Genomic DNA, 14,137 nt, shown 5'->3' on the forward strand with positions numbered 1-14,137 from the left:
TAACCTTTGCCATTCTTACTACGACTATCATATCACTATTTGATACATTACATTAGCAAAAAACAAAATAATCAGTCGTGAAGGCAACAGTGGTTTGACAAAACATTTGAGGTAGATTAACCTTTCTTTTCTGTCATATTGAAAGAAACTTAAACACTATTGCTTGTAAGAAGATAGTATGAACCTTGCTACATGCAAACAAAGGCTCTGAAAAGTTTTTCTGCAGGTGCAGCAGTGAATCTGAAAGCCCTGCAAATGTGATATTTCATACTATGTCATCATCTCACAGAGAAGAGGACATAGGCAGGTTGGCAATGTCCACCGGGAGTGCTGAGATGAATCACTCCTAAAATGCTTTCAGTCTAGTACAGGTTAAAATAATGACACTGATTTCTGAATTTCAGTTCCCCAATTTTTTGTAAGCGTGAGAACCTAGTTGTGTCCCCGCCGAAGTTCTGATCCTCGGCTACAGAAACTGCCCCTAGAGATGTGGAATCTCACCTGTCTGGCAGGGCAGGAGATATAGTTGGGCTCACCTTGACGCACAGCTTGAGCTCTGGAACCAGTCCTGCTGAGAGGGGTTGGAGTCTCTTCCGCTCTAAAATACACCATGGTAAAAGGTGCCGCGCAGGTGCGGACTTCCTTATTCCCCAAGGGCTTGGTGCCTGTATATGGATAAGAGGGTACCCTCCTTTTATCTTCGGATGGGCCATCTTGACCTTTGTTTGTGCCTATGCACACGGCAGCATAGTGCACCCACCGTTTTTAGAGTCCTTGGAGGAGGCGTTGTAGGGTGCTCCCACTGGGGACTCCCTCATCATGCTTGGGGACTTCAATGCTTATGTGGTCAATGACAGTGAAACCTGGAAGGGGCTCTATTGGGATGAATACCCCCAAGCCCCCATTCCACCCCACCCAGCCAGACACTGAGTAATGCTTTGATATTGGACCAAAACAAACACCATGTTCGGACATACGTCCGACATAAGTGCACTTGGCAAAAGAACACCTTAGGCCACCGTTTGATGATTGGCTGCATGTCTTGGATACTCAGGTGACGGGGGGGCTTACAACTGATCATCACCTGGTTGTGTCTTGCGTCGGATGGTGGAGGAAGATGCCGGTCCGAGCCAGCCAGCCCAAACATATTTTGATAGTCTATTGGTAAGGTCTAGCTGAGTCCTGTCAGAAGATGTTTTAACTCCCACCACTGACAGGACTTTAACCACATCCATAGGTGGCATGGATTGGCAGACCAATGTCCATCTTTTTAAAAAGGGGGCTCGGAGGGTGTGTTCCACCTACAGGGGGATCACACTCCTTAGCCTCGCTGGTAAGGTCAATTTGGGGGTTCTGAAGAGGAGGGCCCGTCAGGAAGTCAACTCTCCAATTCAGGAAGAGCAGTGTGGTTTTCGTCGTGGTCGTGGAACTGGACATGCTCTACACCCGCAGCAGAATCGATGAGGATGGGATGGGAGTTCGCTCTGTGCTCTCCATGTGCTTTGTGGACTTGGAGAAAGTGCTCAACCATGTCCCTCTGGGAGTCCTGTAGAGGTTCATTCAGTCCCTGGATAACCAGTGTCAGAGTTTGGTGCTCATTACCGGCAGTAATTCTGATTCCTTTCCAGTGAGGGCCAATGTTGCCCTTTGTCACCGATTCTGTTCAAAACCTTTAAGCACAGAATTTCGAAGCACAGCCGAGGCTTTGAAGGGGTCTGGTTTGGTGGCCTTTGGATTCCGTCTCTGCTTTTTGCAGATGGTGTGGTTCTGTTGGATCCATCAAGCCACGATCTTCAACTCTCGCTGGTGTGGTTCACAGCTGAGTGTGAAGCGGTGGGTGTAGTGCTGTCTCTGGGTCAGGAATGAGATCCTGTTCTAAAGGGAGGAGCTCAAGTATCTTGGGGTCTTGTTCATGTTTAAGGGAAGAATGGATCAGGAGATTGACATGCAGATTGGAGCAATGTCTGCAGTGATGCAAACTCTGCATCGGTCAGTGGTGAAAGGCGAAGTTCACGATTTATGGCTCGATCCACGTTCCCACCCTTACCTATGGTCATGAACTGTAAGTCTTGACGGAAAGAACAAGATCACAGATGAAAGCGGCCAAAGTGAGTTTCTTCCGCAAGATGTTTTGGGCTTTGCCTTAGAGATAGATTGAGAAGCTTGGTCATCGTGGAGGAGCTCAGAGTAGAGCTGCACCTCTGCATTGAGAGGAGTCAGATTTGGCTTGACCATCCGGTTAGGATGCCTCCTGGACACCCCCTTGGTGAAGTGTTCCAGGCACGTCCTACCAGGAGGTGGCGACGCGCCTGATTTACCAGTCAATCTACGTTTTCACCATCACCTACTGTCATGAGCTGTGGTCATGATTGAAAGAACAAGATCACGGATACAAGCAGCTGAAATGAATTCCCTATGTAGGGTGTCCGGGCTCTCCCTTAAGAGTCAGAAGCTAGGCCATCTGGGAGGGCCTCAGACTAGAGCCACAGATGCGGTAACTCGGGCATCTGGTTAGGATGCCTCCTGGACGCCTCCCAGGTGAGGTGTTCCAGGTACGTCCTATCCCGGGGAAGACCGAGGACATGCTGGAGGGACGATGGCCCTTGGCTGGCCTGTAAGAGCTGGACAAAGTAGCTGGGTAGAGGCAAGTCTGGTTCTCCCTGCTTAGGCTATTTACTCTGCGACCCGAACCTGGATGAGCCAATGAAAATGGATGGATGATGGACTGTGGAGAATTGTTATATAAAGGAATAGTAATGAGTGGTACATAAGATTATTAGTGAGAAGCATAAATATTGTCATGCTATCATCTTCATTTGAGGACAATGGATAAATTAATGTGATTATGGAATATGTATCGAGCTAAAGAGAAAAAAAATCTGTGTAGAACAGAGATTGCAATGATGATGTAAGCTTGTTGTTGACTTTCACAGTCTGAATGGCTGAGGAAAGGATAGGGGTGAGGATGTGGGGTGAGGATGGGGGTGGGGGTGGAGGTGGGGTGTCATTAATCCTGGCTAGTGGTGACCACACACGCACAAATGAGCTGTGGAGTGGGGGATGGGCGCGCACTCTGTTGTTATGACTGGTACTTGGCTGCGGTACAAACTTCCAGGGCCTTGGTATATTACATTTTCCTCTCATCGCTCGGCTCGGCAAGGATATGTGACTCCATTTTACCGCGAAGCCGTCGCACATTCGCAAAACAAGAGGGGACATACACCGGGTGTTTGATGCTTTTCGGAAAATAGGTTAGTCACCGATGTGGCGATTTTCTCTGCCGTTACTAGCCCTACTTGCTTGTTTAGAAACGCGCGCGTGTGTGTTATTGATTAGTGCGGCGTTAAGAATCGTATATAAAATAACCGTAAACACGCAGGGAGAGTAATGAATATGAAATGAGCGCGGCGCTTTGAAAATAACAGTAGTTACAGGCAGCTCATTTTCGCCTGCTCGGTCAGGCCACTATGGCGAACGTCTGAAAGCGTTGCAGGCTTCTTAGCGCCTGCTTTTAGCTTTAATATTTGAATCTAACGATTGATATTCACATTTGCAACAACAACAACAAAGAAAAACGATAATCGATCACACACACATGAAACGCTCCGAATTGTACACGACAACTGTCGGGAGATATCGTCGTATTTCAAAAGGTTTTTAAGCCAAGTAGGTACCAGATTATAGCGACACTTAGCACACTAGCGTTTAGCCAGTTTGTTAGCATCTTTAGCGCAAAGGTTAGCTTGGAGCTACCTAGCAGTGTCCTAGTATAGGACTTGTTCCAATCCCCTCGAAAAGACGCTAATTGTAATGTATTCAGTGGCGGGGGTGTGATGGAAACATATACGAAACATCAGTTAACACTTTCAATTGTATCACGATAAGATGAATTCAAATTGAAAGAGCGACCGCCATAAGAAAGCATTGCCGGCTGGGGCGTCGCTGTGCTGTCGTTGTAAATGGTAACAAAACAAAACAAAACAAAAATAGCCAGTTTAACTGTATTTGAATGACATTAAATATGCGATCATTTCTGTTCATAGTGTATTAAAAAGAGTGAATGAAGTGCCGTTGTCATTTACCCTACGTCCGCATGTGAATGCAACTGTACTGTAAATGATGACTGAATTTAAATGCATGATTAGTCATTCATACGTGCAAATAAGGGTACAGTGGTTGACTAAGTGCATCGGTGGAGGTCAACACTGTATTATTATCTCGAACCCATTCACCGCCACTGTGCTCTGGGTGGTGGGGGGATGGGCGACGTGTTTCCGCAAGTGGCTAGCACTCCACGCTATCCTGCTAATTTAGCCCCCGACAGATAAGCATGTTGGCACGCTTTTGCATACACGTGACTTAGTTGTGAAGGGGAAACTTATAAATATAACGAGGGGACAAAAGCAAACGTGTAAATACGACGTGAGCCCCCCCGCCCCCCACTAGAAAACGGCAAATCCAGGGTGACGCAGTTGATTGTCGTTAAATTTAAATCTGGGAGTAAAAGGCCACAATGGTGCATGGCACAATGTTGAAGTGGTTAATGAGATATCAGATTTAACTTTGTGTAACCTATGCATATACCCCACTTTAAATAGCGGTCGTCTAGTACAGTACAGTGTACAATACTGTAAAGTTTCCTTTGTTCATAGCAGACTGCACTCTAAATGCAACATTTGTGGGCAAATGTACTGTATATAAACAGCTGTGGCAGGAATTAAGAGACAAAAAAACCAAAAACAGGACCCTTTTTGGTATTTTGACCAATTTTCTTTTTCTGCAAACAGATGCTTTTCTAAATGTAAATGTTGTCAGTAGTTTATAGAACAGTTAACTGGGTGGTTGTGGTTCAGTTGGTAGTGTCAGTCATCCTGTGACCGGAAGGTTGGTGGTTCCAATCTCAGCTATCGCAAATTTCTCCCTGTGGGCCTGGCAATGTATAAATGTGTGTGAATGGGTAAATGTGAGCCTCTGTAGCTACTAAACCACTATATAAGTGCACTCCATTTACCATGGAATCAAACACAAAAGTCCCCTTTACTTATACCCACAAAATCAGATAAACTGATATTTTGCAGTGGCCTCTCAATTTTGTTCAGCTCTGTATACTGTACAGAACAAGCCTACCAAAAAATTAGAATAGCCTATAATGATCCTCTGAAATGATTACTTTTTAGATGTAAATGGACTAGTGCAAGTAGAATGTAAGCGCAAGAGTCAATACTTTGTTAGTCGTTCTAAGAAATCTAAGGTGAAAATCTATCTGCCGGATAAATGGGACTTAACAATTCAGTCATGTTTGTCTAAGAAAGGTTAATGCTATACAATACCATTTGCAGATTTGTAAACATTGAACGTTGCTTTTTAGTAAATATTAAGCTTACATCGGTGTATCTGTAGTGTATATATGTATCATGTCACTTTATATTGCTTTATATATGCCTGGACCTTGAGTGTGTAAATAAAGCAGATTGATTGATAGTATATGTTTGCATTATCCATTCCTAATTGAGCTTTAGGTTGCTGACCCATTTTCCAATTGTTTGGTGTCACGCCTGTTTGTTTACTTTTCAGCCATGCTGACACAACTCTGCTAAAGTTTTCATTTGATACAAGTTCATTGTCATAGTGCTGTAAAATTTATGGCATGTTTGGATAGGTTTTGACCGTGGCTGCACACTTGTCACTTGAATTTAAATGTCGGTTTACATGGCAACGGGTCATCTGATAGCCTATGGTTTTAGCAGCTGACTTAACAATGAGGCATAATATTTTTCAGTGATGTAATATAAATGCTTCTATGAGCTGGTTGACAGAAAAATCTTTTTGTGTGTGTCTCAGGGGTTGAGTGTTCTTGTTGAGGACAACAAAGCAATGATGCACGCATAAAGCTATCCTGATCACATGGGTAAGATATTTTACATTTATTTGGTCTTATTATGCCATGTATCTATGAGAGTGTTTTGTATTCAACCAGCATGATGACGGTGCTCATTAATTACATTAACTACTATCAAAACCCATTGGTCGAGCAGGAGCACCTATTTTCATTAACGTGTGACCTGCTGCCATCTCTATTGTTTCTAGTCCAAACATGACAGCAGTTGTAAAGAGAGGGAGGTTGGTTGCAGCTGTCATGTGCTTGCAGTTGTTTGTTTCTGCCACTGTGGCTGATGATGATGGTTAAATTTGTGTCGTGTTTGATCATAGTAACCACAGAAACAGCAGTGATGGAAAATTGAGAACACATCTCTTGTTGTTTTGTAGTTTTAAGTGTGGAAGATCAGAATTTCCTAACGACTAATTCGATGACAAATTGAGAATACCAAATCGAACGGCTTCAAAGTGTTATACAATAGCAGTTTATTAATTAAGAAACAAGTCGCGACTTTGGGCCACAATTGTGCACAGTTCTTAGTTTGTGAATAACATGTTTACACTAATACACATTAGAATATGTTGTTCTGTTATTACACTAATTACTGAGTTTTGCATCAAGTTTGTACTGCAGAGTCTACACAAGATTGTTTTTAACTGCCAACAGACGAAAGTTGTCATTTGGCTTATCGTTTCATATTTTTCAGTTTTGGTGTCCAAGTATCAAAAATAGGGATGCACCAATACCATTTTCTTAGACCAAAAACAGGTACTTTTATATTGAGTACTTGCCATGTACTGATAGTTAATAATGCCATTAAATTTTACAATTGTGATGAAATCATGATGTTTTAATTCTATGCAAGTATTGTTAAAAACACAAGCCTTTCTTAAAAAGGGCATAAGTCTCACTCAAATAGAAAACTTTTTAGGGTAACAACTTGTCGTTACTGACATTTTAACATCCAACTGCCCGTTTTTCTAATTCTTATCGCACATTTCACTTGAATGTAGCCAGTAGGGCGGCACGCTCGACGACTGGTTAGCACATCTGCCTCACATTTTTGAGGACCGGGGTTCAAATCTCGCCCAACCTGTTTGGAGTTTGCATATTCTCCCCGTGTCTGCATGGGTTTTCTCCGGGTACACCTGTTTGCTCCCACATGGGTGGTAGGTTCATTGAAGACTCTAAATTGCCCATCGGTAAGAGTGGAAATTGTTGTTTGTCTATATGTGCCCTGCGATTGGCTGGTGACCAGTTCAGGGTGTACCCCGCCTCTCGCCCGAAGATAGCTGGGATAGGCTCCTGCTTGCCCGTGACCCTAGCGAGGATAAGCGGTACAGAAAATGGATGGATGTAGCCAGTAAGTAACACAAGGCATTTCAGTAATGTGGTTTCTCATTCAGAGCACTAGGGGGCACTACGTAAAAGGAGTACATAGATAAGAGACAAAAAAGAATGTAGAGTCAGGTGGCTATAAATAAGTTGGACTATAGATGCCTTGTTACCTCTGCGTTAACTACAAAACTGCCTCTTGAGAATACCACAAATTATAATATGAAACTGACAGGACAACTGACGCGATACCTTTTTAACTGCTTCTCTTTACTCGCGGAATCGTGATGGGAATGCGGCTGGCTTGGCTGTAGTCGAGCACTGTGGAGTTGAGTGGACAACTGGGCACGAAACCCGTTGCTTGCCAGACAATAATGTGATAATACAGATAATATGCAGTTGGCTAAAATTGTTGTCACCTGTGTTTACCTTAAAGTATCTCCACACTGCTGACATGGCGCCTCCCTGGAACGTACAGTGGGTACGGAAAGTATTCAGACCCCCTTAAATTTTTCACTCGTTGCTATATTCCACCCATTTTCTAAAATAATTTAAGTTCATTTTTTTTCTCATTAATGTACACACAGCACCCCATATTGACAGAAAAAAACAATTGTTGAAACTTTTGCCAATTTATTAAAAAAGAAAAACTGAAATATCACACAGCCATTAGTATTCAGACCCTTTGCTGTGACACTCGTATGTAACTCGGGTGCTGTCCATTTCTTCTGATCATCCTTGAGATGGTTCAACACCTTCCCTGGAGTCCAGCTGTGTTTGATTATACTGATTGGACTTGATTAGGAAAGCCACACACCTGTCTATATAAGACCTTACAGCTCATAGTGCATGTCAGAGCAAAGGAGAAACCTGAGGTCAAAGGAACTGCCTGAAGAGCCCAGAGACAGAATTGTGGCAAGGCACAGATCTGGCCAAGGTTACAAAAGAAATTCTGCTGCACTTTTGGTTCCTAAGAGCACAGTGGCCTCCATAATCCTTAAATGGAAGACGTTTGGGACGATCAGAACCCTTCCTAAAACTGGCCGTCCGGCCAAACTGAACAATCGGGGGAGAAGAGCCTTGGTGAGAAAGGTAAAGAAGAACCCAAAGATCACTGCGGCTGAGCTCCAGAGATGTAGTCGGGAGATGGAAGAAAGTTCTAGAAAGTCAACCATCACTGCAGCCCTCCACCAGTCGGGGCTTTATGGCCGAGTGGCCTGATGGAAGCCTTTCCTCAGTGCCAGACACATGAAAGCACGCAGTGAGTTTGCTAAAAAAAACACCTGAAGGACTCCAAGATGGTGAGAAATAAGATTCTCTGGTCTGATGAGACCAAGAGAGAACGTTTTGGCCTTAATTCGAAGCGGTGTGTGTGGAGTAAACCAGGCACTGCTCATCACATGTCCAATACAGTCCCAACAGTGAAGCATGGTAGTGGCAGCATCATAGTGTGGATTTTTTTTTTCAGCTGCAGAGACAGGACAACTGGTTGCCATCGAAGGAAAGATGAATGCGGCCAAGTACATGGATATCCTGGACGAAAACCTTCTCCAGAGTGCTCAGGACCTCAGACTGGGCCGAAGGTTCACCTTCCAACAAGACAATGACCTTAAGCACACAGCTAAAATAACGAAGGAGTGGCTTCAGAACAACTCAGTGACTGTTCTTGAATGGCCCAGCCAGAGCCCTGACTTAAACCCAATTGAGCATTTCTGGAGAGACCTGAAAATGGCTGTCCACCAATGTTCACATCCAACCTGAGAGAACTGGAGAGGACCTGCAAAGGAGGAATGCAGAGGATCCCCAAATCCAGGTGTGAAAAACTTGTTGCATCATTCCCCAAAAGACTCATGGCTGTATTGGCTCATAAGGGTGCTTCTACTAAATACTGAGCAAAGGGTCTGAATATTTATGGCTGTGTGATATTTCAGTTTTTCTTTTTTAATAAATCTGCAAAAATGTCAACAATTCTGTTTTTTTCTGTCAATATGGGGTGTTGTGTGTACATTGAGGAAAAAAATTATTTTAGCAAATGGCTGCAATATAACAGAGTGAAAAAATTAAGGAGGTCTGAATACTTTCCATACCCACAGTATATTTCTGTTTGGTGAAGTGGTATCAGTGTGTAGTATTGGTGCATTTTTACGAGTACTGTACAGGCATACAGTCTCTGTTGTTGGTGCATCCTGAATCAAAACATTTGAAAAAAAGATTTAAAAACCATAGCATTCACATTTTTGTCTAAAGCTCGAAAATGCTACTCTAATGCTCAGAGATATTTTTGTGTTACGTTGTCAGTCTGGTCCTGCGCAAGTACATCACAGCCAAAACTGCAATGCTAGACTAAAGGACTTTGTGTATTTGTGCGCTAGCAAAGTGTAGTTTTATTGCGTCGTTACTTGGCATTCAAAAGATTTGTTTACAAACTGTAAGGCAAGCAGTTAGTGTGTTTATTTTTCTTGCATGCATATTACATCATATGTCAGTGTGAACAAGAATTGTTTTTTGACAGTGTTGTCATCTGTACATGAAACCTTTCGAAAATTCAAATTTAAAAAAGCATTCCGTTTTTGCAAAGAGCCTCATTGTACTTGCTGTCAGTTGCATTACAGTGATCCTTTTCACACTTTAAAGATCCATAGTTGTTAGAGCGATTGGCTACAATTAGGGGTGGGCATCGTTTGAATTGGAACAATTCCGATTCCAGGTCCTCCTTTCGATTCTGATTCTTTTTGTGGAGAGGTTCAAAAAAGATTGCGTGGTTTAAATAAGACGCCCCAACGGTCATCCAATTTTTTGCTGCCCGCAGCATAGACTATAATGAACATTTGATATGTTTGATATGTCATTTGCTATGATATGTCATTTGCCTGCATTATACTGCAGTACTTAACACAAGGTGGAAAGGCTGGAGAAGAGAAGTTTGTTCTCATCTCTCACTTCCTTGTTTTCAATCAATCACATATCATTTAGTAGTGCCGCTGGCCACCCCAAAATCCTCCATATGCATATCTCCTTTTAGCGCCGCTGCCCTTTCAGAAAAAAAGTGTCACAGAAGCCAAACGAAAAGGCAAAACACACGCAGAATCAATGGTTTGATGAAATTTGGTTTACTGACATATTTAGCTAATCAGACTGACCCATGTGTCTATTTTGTACACTTAACCTATGGTTTTGCAATACAGTAATCATAGTCACATTCCACTAATCACAAATTCACCAGTTTTTTTTTTTTTTTTTTTAAACTGAACCTATCCCCAGTCATTCACTTAAATGCTAACTTCTTTGCAGGTTTTGTGCTTTTTCTGAAACACTAAGATGCCAAAGCCGTGTCTAATAGGAAAGTAGCACATCGTTATCAAGGAACTAGATGGAAGTGATGCATCTTGACTGAGAGACTAGCTTTGTATGTCGGAGAGGAGCCAATTTTAGCCTGGGTTGTTGGCAGAAGAAGTTATGGTTGTCGCTTGTGCACTTCTGGTTCATGTTTTTTCAAAATAAAATCAGCTATATGCCATTTATCTTCAAAGTTAATGTTGTAAAATGAGTTTAAAATGATATTAAACTTTTTTGGGATTATAGTTTGTTGTGTATTTAATGTTTTGACTATTAATATAGGCAATTAAAAATATTTGGGGGGGGTTGTAAATTACTCCCGTGTTTTTCGCTATTCGTGCAGGACTCTGTCCCTATTCCCCACCAGGGATTACTGTAGTCCTCATATCAGCAGCAAAGGTAACACCCCATTTGTATAGCTTTTTGATAGCTCCTCTGTTAAATGAACAATCTGTGTTAGTCAGCAGGACAACAATCACTCTTCAACTTTGGTGACTGAAATGTGGCTTAGCTGCGAGCACAGTATTTAGAAAACTCCTAAGATCCTTACACATTGTACTTAGTTTGCGCCGCATATATTGCGGGGCAGAGGCGACGGCACAGCGCAAGCTTGCACATATGTGTTGGTGGTTGCAAAGCGAAGAAAAAGGAAGTAGCCTGGTGCCTTTTCCCGTTGGTTTGGATGTAAAGTAGGCTGCAGCTCAGCAATATGCATTTCTTCACACGTATTAAGTGCAATCTAATGAATGACTATGCAATATTGTCTTAATTAATATGTGCAGTAACCGAACACAATATCATAATATGGTCAGTCATCCTTTTAAATGTGAACAATTGTATATTTTGTAAGTAAGTGTCTTTTGATAATTGTGTTTTTATACTGTATTTCTACTTCTTTGTTTACCTCAATGATGCAAATTGAGAGATACCTAATATTGTCATTGTTCCTCTGACAGTAACCCTCTATTCTATTATTCTATTCTATATGTCACTGTTTCAATGGAAAGCCCTGGGTTTGCTTATAATTGGGGGGGGGGGGAGCAGTAGCAACTAAAAGAAGCGAAAGAGTCCATCTGTAATTATTGGCATGGCAGGATCTGGGGGAGTTTAGGGTCATCCGTGAGCTACAGCTCCATGAAGTGCACTATGAGGGGTACTTCAAACTGAGCAGGGAGCAGTTTATTTTTAACCACGCCGGGGTACGTCATTTGTCTCGTGTCCCAGAGCTTGGGACACTGCATTAATTATGGATTCCTCCATTTTCTCTTCCATGCTGTTTTCATTGTAGAACTCCAACAAAATCTCTTGCTGTTTTCAGTCTGAAATCACTCTGCCACCATCTCTCCCATTGGCTGCGCTAAGATGTCATCACTGCGCGCCCAAAACAAAAAACGGCAACCTCCGCGTTGCTGTGCTAAATTTAGTGTGAAAGGTCCTTTAAAGTAACATTTTACACCAAAATCATTTGTTTACTCAGTCTGCAATGAGTGCACAGCTCTGAAAGTGTTCACCCTGAGGAAGAGCTTTACAATAAAACACACCGGCTTTGATGAAACTTATCTACCCAGAAAAAACATCTGTGTAAAAGTATGAAAAATTGTGCACAAATGTTGTTTCTTAGTGTTTGCTTTACCTTTTGCCTTGTATTGCCTTTACTTCCCCCTCCTTGAGCCGTCACCTTATCGTGGTGGAGGGGTTTGTGTGTCCTAATGATCCTAGTAGTTAAGTTGTCTGGGGCTTTATGCCCCTGGCAGGGTCACCCATGACAAACAGGTCCTAGGTGAGGGACCAGACAAAGCATGGCTGCAAAGACCCCTATAATGAGAAAAATTATTGTATCGCTTTTTCCCGGACGCGGGTCACCGGGGCCCCCCTCTGGAGCCAGGCCTGGTGGTGGGGCTCGAAGGAGAGTGCCTGGTGGCCGGGCCTGCACCGATGGGGCCAGGCCGGGCACAGCCCGAAGGGGTAACGGGGGTCCCCCTTCCCATGGGCCCACCACCTGTGGGAGGGGCCATAGGGGTTGGGTGCATTGTGAGCTGGGCGGTGACCGAAGGCTAGGACCTTGGCGATCCGATTCCTGGCTACAGAAGCTGGCTCTAGGGACGTGGAACGTCACCTCTCTGGCAGGGAAGGAGCCCGAGCTGGTGTGCGAGGTCGAGAAGTTCCAACTAGATATATTCTGGCTCGCCTCCACACACACTTGGGCTCTGGTACCAGTCCTCTCAAGACGGATTGGACTCTCTTCCTCTCTGGAGTTGCCCATGGTGTGAGGCGGCGAGCAGGTGTGGGTATACTTATTGCCCCCCTGCCTCGGTGCCTGTACATTGCGGTTCACCCCGGTGGATGAGAGGGTAGCCTCCCTCCGCCTTCGGGTGGGGGGGACGGGTCCTGACTGTTGTTTATGCCTATGCACCAAACAGCAGTTCAGAGGACCCACCGTTTTTGGAGTCCTTGGATGGGGTGCTGGAGAGCGTTCCCGCTGGCGACTCCTCGTTCTGCTGGGGGACTTCAATGCTCACGTGGGCAATGACAGTGAGACCTAGAGGGTGATTGGGAGGAATGGCCCCCCCGATCAGAACCCGAGTGGTGTTCTGTTATTGGACTTCTGTGCTCACTACGTATTGTCCATAACAAACACCATGTTCAAGCATAAGGGTGTCTACACATGCACTTGGCACCAGGACACCCTGGGTCGTAGTTTGATGATTGACTTTGTGGTCGTGTCATTGAACTTGTGGCCACATGTCTTGGACACTCGGGTGAAGAGCGGGGCGGAGCTATCAACTGATCACCAACTGGTGGTGAGTTGGCTCCGATGGTGGGGGAAGACGCCGGTCTACATGTGTTTTGTGGACTTGGAGAAGGGGTTCGACCTTTTCCCTCTGGGAGTCCTGTGGGAGGTGCTTCGGGAATATGGGGTGCAGAACCCCCTGATAGGGGCTGTTCGGTCCCTGTACGACCAGTGTCAGAGTTTGGTCTGCATTTCCGGCAGTAAGTCGTACTCGTTTCCGGTGAGGGTTGGACTCCGCCAAGACTGCCCTTTGTCACCGATTCTGTTCATAACTTTTATGGACAGAATTTCTCAGCGCAGCCGAGGCGTAGAGGGGTTCCGGTTTGGTGGCCTCAGTATTGCATCTCTGCTTTTTGCAGATGATGTGGTTCTGTTGGGTTCATCTAGCCGTGATCTCCAACTCTCACTGGAGCGGTTCGCAGCAGAGTGTGAAGCGGCTGGGAGGAGAATCACCACCTCCAAATATGAGACCATGGTCCTCAATCGGAAAAGGGTGGATTGCCCTCTCCAGGTCAGGGATGAGATCCTGCCCCAAGTGGAGGAGTTCAAATATCTTGGGGTCTTGTTCACCAGTGAGGGAAGAATGGAACGGGAGATCGACAGGCGGATGCGTACAGCGTCTGCAGTGATACGGACTTTGTATCGGTCAGTTGTGGTGAAGAAGGAGCTAAGCCGAAAGGCGAAGCTCTCGATTTACCGGTCGATCTACGTTCCTACCCTCACCTATGGTCACGAGCTGTGGGTCATGACCGAAAGAACAAGATCCCGGATAAAGTGGCCGAAATTTGTTTCCTCCG

General features: G+C 44.3%; 1 protein-coding gene across 6 annotated transcripts in view; it reads left to right on the forward strand.

Moving 5' to 3' along the window:
• The first annotated feature begins 3,054 nt into the window (after positions 1 to 3,054).
• Positions 3,055 to 14,137, forward strand: part of tbl1xr1b (TBL1X/Y related 1b) — a 31,830-nt gene continuing 20,747 nt past the window's right edge. For 3 of the 6 annotated variants that reach the window (XM_061693828.1, XM_061693831.1, XM_061693833.1), the window contains exons 1-2: positions 3,055 to 3,251; positions 5,842 to 5,908. The gene's annotated coding sequence lies outside the window, so the exon portion shown is untranslated. Of the gene's footprint in view, positions 3,252 to 3,467; positions 3,667 to 3,704; positions 3,963 to 5,841; positions 5,909 to 14,137 lie in introns of those variants that run through there. The other 3 variants (XM_061693829.1, XM_061693832.1, XM_061693830.1) reach the window with 2 other exon arrangements.

This window comes from Phycodurus eques, chromosome 13 (genome assembly GCF_024500275.1).
Source record: "Phycodurus eques isolate BA_2022a chromosome 13, UOR_Pequ_1.1, whole genome shotgun sequence".
Taxonomy (NCBI): Eukaryota; Metazoa; Chordata; class Actinopteri; order Syngnathiformes; family Syngnathidae; genus Phycodurus; species Phycodurus eques.